At 39.5% G+C, this 6,305-nt stretch overlaps 1 pseudogene; it reads right to left on the reverse strand.

Annotated features, from left to right (window-relative positions):
• Positions 1-1,048: 1,048 nt before the first annotated feature.
• On the reverse strand, positions 1,049-5,336 carry LOC148720334 (matrilin-1-like; annotated as a pseudogene).
• Positions 5,337-6,305: the final 969 nt, after the last annotated feature.

Here is a 6,305-nt window from a genome sequence, read left to right on the forward strand (position 1 = left end):
TGTAAAACGTTCTGGATGGTATCTTGTCGCTTTCCGAGAAGATGGCTTCATCGAAGGCCTCATTATATCTACGATGCACATTTACCATGATTGACCGACATAATTGTTCATGTGCAATTTGAAGTGGAAGAGTGAAAACAATTTGGAGCGAAAAGAATTTGCTTTGACGTCTTCCGGATTGTCACGAGCGTCAAACTCAGCGGAAATTGGAGTTTCATATACATCAGCAATTTGTTGTTCGTCACAGATTTCGCGAATTTCTATAATTTTCGAGGTACTAGAGGTATGAACGAGCCTTGGCTTCATTTTTCTTTTTTTCTCTTTGCCACTGTCATAACCGCGAGCTTTCATCTTTCCGTTTAATTGGAAAACAAAACAAATTTTGCAATCCTTTCTTAACAAATGCGAGTTTACATTTTCGTAGTTGTAATTTACAGTTTATCAAGGGAAATATCAACAATCTTTCTCACAAGTTAAAGATGAATATTTTATTTTAATTTTACCGTCTGTGGTTGAACTAGAATCAAAGTCTCATCTACATTTTTACGATCTCTTGTTTACTGAAAATTATCGTTATTTTTATGGCAACATTTACACTTTTCGTTAATAAAACTGTCAATGTTTACAATACTGGATCCAACAATGATTTCATTTTCCTTTTCATCTTCCAGTGAGTTGTTTAGGAAAGTTTTCGGTCATTTCATTTTATTAGGAATCAAATTCAAGGCGAAACAAATCGTAGCGTTCAGAGGTATCCACTGAAATTTTTCGCGGGTCAAAGTAAGATCGACCGAATGCACTCGACGCGACCTTATTGATGGGGTTTCGACTTCAACATCCTACTTTCGCTCGTTAAATAAACTTTTTTTGACCCCTTTCGGCAAGAATCCTGCCATCAGAACATTTTCCTACCTGCTTTCAAGAGGTAAACTTTCCAATTTTTGTTTCTCAAACAACCACTTCCGCTGGAAACAATAGAGGTGCCGGCAATTTTGAAACGTTCATGGCGGCCATGTTTGTTTACAACTCGCAGATCTGATCGCACGCGCTATCGCTTATTTCTCTCGCGAGTAATTAGCTTGCGTGTATGTTGCAATCCATTCTCCGCGCGGTAAAAAAAAAAACCCTTTCGAGCCTCTTTAAATTCTTTTTCTGTACTCGCAACAAGTGTCTCGAAATTGAAGCTTTTGCCGGGATGTGTTGGCTTTCCATCTGTAAACACAATCATGACATTCGGTTTGTCTGGTCTGTCTCCCCCTCCCTCGGTAAACAGCTCGTCTAATGCCATTTTTAAAGCCAGATCGGTGCGAGTTTGAAAATGCAGTTTTACAGGCTCATTGGCTATTCTCTACAAGAGAGCTTCTTTGTCATGGTATTTTGAATTCGCGAAGGAAAACGCCAGGTCCGCATTCTTGTTAAAAGTAATGAGACCGAAGTGACCTTCTTCCGGTGCCGGGTTAAATCTCCCCATGAGATCACATAAGAAGACGATAACCTTTTCCAAATTAGATTTTCCGACACTGTTGGATTTGTCGAGTACAATTCCTATGCCAAGTTCAGCTCTGCATAAAGGCCTGTGGAAAAGTAAATTATTGGTGATGATTAAGTTACTATGATTCCTTTAACCCGCTATCCATTGTTGAACTATGTTCTTGTTTTCAATTTATTCCCTTTTTCCCGTTTTTCCCATTCACGCACCTTGTCCGAGAAGCTTGGCAAGAGTTATGTTTTTATTTCTAGCTGTACTTCGTCTTTCAATTTATCATTACCAAATAATCGGTCCAAGGAAACTGATTGCATCGCTGTATGTATTATTTCTTGTGTGGTTTTGCGAACAAAGCCATAAAGTGGTAAGTTCAGAGCGCGGTAATAAAATAGAGAGAGATGTAAAAGAGATCAAGCAGAGTTTGGTATCTCCCTGATAAACCCTGAAAATAATTGAGTACAAAAATAATAATTTTGTCTTCACCGAAACAGCGTCAGCGAGTCTTACTATGATTTAAATACTCACGACATATTCCTTCATCGCAAGGAACTGTTTTTGAGCTGGTCCCAGCTCACTGCAGTCTTTTCCACCGTGAGATGGCGGAGGATTGGTGCAGGTTCTTGTCAGTATTTTCGTCCCTTCTCCACATGTCACACTGCATTCAGACTCGGACCCGCACTCAGTGTAACCACCATCAGTTGCTATCACTGTGCTTTCACTGACTCACCGTTACCCATAAAATCTTAAAACCAGCCCTTCATTTCACTTGCCTGGCTGGTCCGTTTAAATCATTTGTACTTGAGACATACACAGAGGATACACACAGAAATAAGATCGACACCATTTTCTTTGCACGTCACCATCAATTCTATTTGTTACTCCCCTTGCCTAGCAGTTTTCTGTTTTTAATGAGCTAACGAACATCTACAGCTTGTAGGCAACAATGTACCAATTCTCTCTGTGGTGTAATGGTACTTACCAGATTACTTATGTATGTAATTTCAGTGAAAGAATAAGCTTTCTCAGATTCAGTTGTTTCCTTTTGTAAATCATCATCTTCCTCATAAATGCAGAGTCACCAGTTTATGTTTTAAAACCCAATGATGTTTCAAGTAATTGTTATTTCCAACATAAATTGAGGAGTTTTTTCTGAGCTCACCACAGGTAGCTTCTAGAATATCTTCCAAATGTCCAGAGAGGTCGTCAAAATCAGGATACAGAAGCACTTTTCCATTCTTTCCTGTAATCTCTGACATTGTCTTCTTTACTTTAAAATTTTTTTTCCGACTCCAACGACAATTATGCTCACACCTTTCCTCTGTTTAAAAACAAGAGAATGAAACCTTATCCAGGTCACAAAATGCAATGCTCTTATATGAGGCTCATGTGCAAGTTGAAATCCTCGGGATAGTTCTTCACATGTTCTAAAGAAAGTTTACTAAGTTCCAAAAATATGTTTTTATGGCGGCTTTCTTCTTTCACGTCTACCTCTGAATATATAAATATTTCATTGCTGTCTGTGAATTTTGTTTCGCCCCTCATATAAATCACTGTGGTGCTCGGTTCAAATATAATGTTGATATTTTTACATTTTTATGATTTACTTTTAGTGCTTTCCGAATGGAAACACCAAATACATCCGAAAAATTACAGTTAAATGGAAAGGACTCAGGTTTGCTAATCCTGTACAAATCTTAGACGAGGGTAGGTTACAGGACCCACGTGCTTTCTATCACTACCTGAATAGGTGGTATATGAAGATGAAATCTACTTATTTTACCTCCAATACTCGGATGGAATGCCCAAACAGAATGTTAGGTCGTTTATCTCTCTTTGACGTATAAGGTTTACCATCTGTGAACATGATTATGAAGTTCTTAGCCTCTGGCCTGTCTCCTCCTTGTTCGGTAACCAACTTTTTGGCAGCAAGATCCATGGCAAGATCTGTTCGTGTTCCCCAGGCGTTAGTTCTCACGCGTAATGTCTTCTGAACAAAGCGTTTTAATTTGTCTTCTTCGTGATATGGTTTATCGTGGAAGTTGCTCTGAATAGCGACTTCCTTTGCAAACGTGATGATGGCAAAATGATTTCCTGAAAGGGAAACACCTTTCTTTTCCACCAGCCACAGGCTTACCATCTTACATATCCGTGGTTTCGGATTTCTATGGTAATGGATCCTGTGGCATTTACATGGCCGTTATAAATGTAGTTCAAATATATTGCCTCTAGAATCTTTCGCTATTGGTCAGTCTTAAGAAGAAATCAGCTCCGAATAAAGCTTAATAGTTCATTACTTGTTTAGAAGTTTTTTTTTTTCTGCCAGAAAGCCTCAAAATCGTTCGTTTGGGGCTTTCAGAGTTCGGCAGTTACTTCGGCTCGCTCTCCATAGTTTAAAAATGCGAAAAGGCAGGCAGCTTACGCATCCAGATCGCACACCACTTTGTACTCGAGACAAAAATGTTTTACCTTCTAGGTCTCATTTTCCCCCCGAAATTCAACAGGCTACTGAAGGATTATTCAGCTGTTACGGTGACTCGGTTTTGAATCATTCCATTCAACGGTTTACGAGAAAATGGAACGCAAATTCGTAGATTTGGAACTCTTTTAGGGATCCGGACGTTAGGGGCACTCAAAGGAATTCCAAACATGCGTTTCGATAATTCTTCTGTGGCCTGTTGAATTTCGGGGGGAAAATAAGACCTAGAAGGTAAAACATTTTTGTTTCGAGTACGAGGTGGTGTGCGATCTGGATGCGTAAGCTGCCTGCTTTGTCGCATTTTTAAACTATGGAGAGCGAGCCGAATTAACCGCCGAACTTTGAAAGCCCCATAATTTGGATATATCAACAAAGTTGAAATGGTAAATTGGCCGCCGTAACGATTACAAAAGCTGACGTTTCGAGCGTTAGCCCTCCGACGAAGGGCTAACGCTCGAAACGTCAGCTTTTGTAATCGTTACGGCGGCCAATTTACCATTTCAACTTTGTTGATATATCCAAATTATTTCGTTACTCCCACCGACGCAGCCCCAAACAGTTTCTTTCGAAACTATCAGCCTTTATTCATTTGAAAGCCCCAAACGAGCGATTTTGAGGCTTTCTGGTAGAAAAAAACACTTTCAAACAAGTAATAGTAATGAACTAGTAAGCTTTATTCGGAGCTGATTTTTTTAAGACTGACTACTAGCGAAAGATTCTAGAGGCAATATATTTGAACTACATTTATAACGGCCATGTAAATGCCGCAGGACCCATTACCATAGAAACCCGAAAACACAGATATTTAAGATGGTAAGACTGTGCACCAGCTCATCGATCAGCTTTATCTTTTTACTTCGCTGCCGCTTGCCTGTACTTCTTGAAATGCCTTCCAGTATCGCGATATCCAATTTTTGATCAGGACAGTTACCTAACGATAGATAGTATCAGTTTTATCAATGATTTATCTCTGACATGCCGGGTCTAAATGCATACTTACTTCTACAGATAGATTAACTCGTTGTCCAGGATGCTGTGAGGAACAGGACTAAAGACTTTTGCTGGCCTTAAGCAAAATACCTGGTATATTGGTTCTATTGGTGTCCTATTTATATCTCTTTATGCATCAGAGATCGGTAATGTGCCCGATATTCTCTAATGTTGAAGCTAGTTATCTTCATCGCGCGCAGTCAACCTGATAACATTTACAGATAACAATATGTTCATGGAAACCGGCTGTATCAAAGACTCAGCAAAGCGAATCTTCACAGATGTAACTGTCCTTCAAAATTACAGCATGATGGTCACTGAAGGAAAAAAGTGCACGTTTCTCGTAGTCTGTTTTCAGCCACTGCATCACGCACAGATTTCCATGATGGGTTCAATATATTGACTTTTGCCTTCATTTCCCTTACTTAATTCAAAAGAGTAAATTTTCCCCAGGAATTTGAAATACATGTAAACCAACTTTAGTGTTCTCGTTTCAAAGACACCATTATGGCGGTTTGTAAACAGCTAATGAGATATTCTTATTTACTGCATGGTGCATTGAATTCGATTACCAAGGAAAGCCCCTTTTGCACAAGAATGGTGTCTTCTATACGAAAAAACAACTGGTTCACACTTTTAGCTGTGCATATATCAAGGAATGGATGTTAGAGTTGCTGTCAGTTGTTTGTCAGCTATCATGCACATCAACAGCAAAGTCATCCACAACTGAGTTGCACATTTAAATATTGTTCATATTACATTGTTCGAATTCGTATCTTGCTTACGTCATATCCCACATGGCACTCGCTGCAGTAATTTAATGTAGGAATTTTTGGGTACTAGGGAGAGGCCGTTTGGTGATATTACAGATTTCTCGATTTCAAATTTGAAGTTTGGGGTGCAAGTCGTTCATTAGCCAATGGAAGTCGTTTGCCATTTGTTCGTGAGCTATCTATCTATGTTTTTAAAATCTGCAAAGGGCAATACAACCCATCTCGGCAGATATACCCACCCATCCCATCCCAGGGAAGGACATCCACCACACAGTAATATCGTGCGTGGGAAATTAACGTCTTCTACCCCTAACCCTGCAGGAGACGTGGCCTACGGTTTATTCGTCCTTATCCGAGAAGACTAGAATATCTATCCATTTCTTGATATCATATAACAGGAGGCAGTTAGAGCTGTGTTTTCAATCTGTTCGCGAAAGATATAGCTAAAATGCCAGAGATGTTAGAACCCACCGAGTAGCCTTCTGCTCAGCAAAATATTTGGTTTACAAAGGTGAGGTACATATTGGAAATATCTTGAACATGATTGTGAAAAGGTCCGTGCCGTATTAGTTGGAGAGAT

This window comes from Stylophora pistillata, chromosome 11 (assembly GCF_964205215.1).
Source record: "Stylophora pistillata chromosome 11, jaStyPist1.2, whole genome shotgun sequence".
NCBI lineage: Eukaryota > Metazoa > Cnidaria > Anthozoa > Scleractinia > Pocilloporidae > Stylophora > Stylophora pistillata.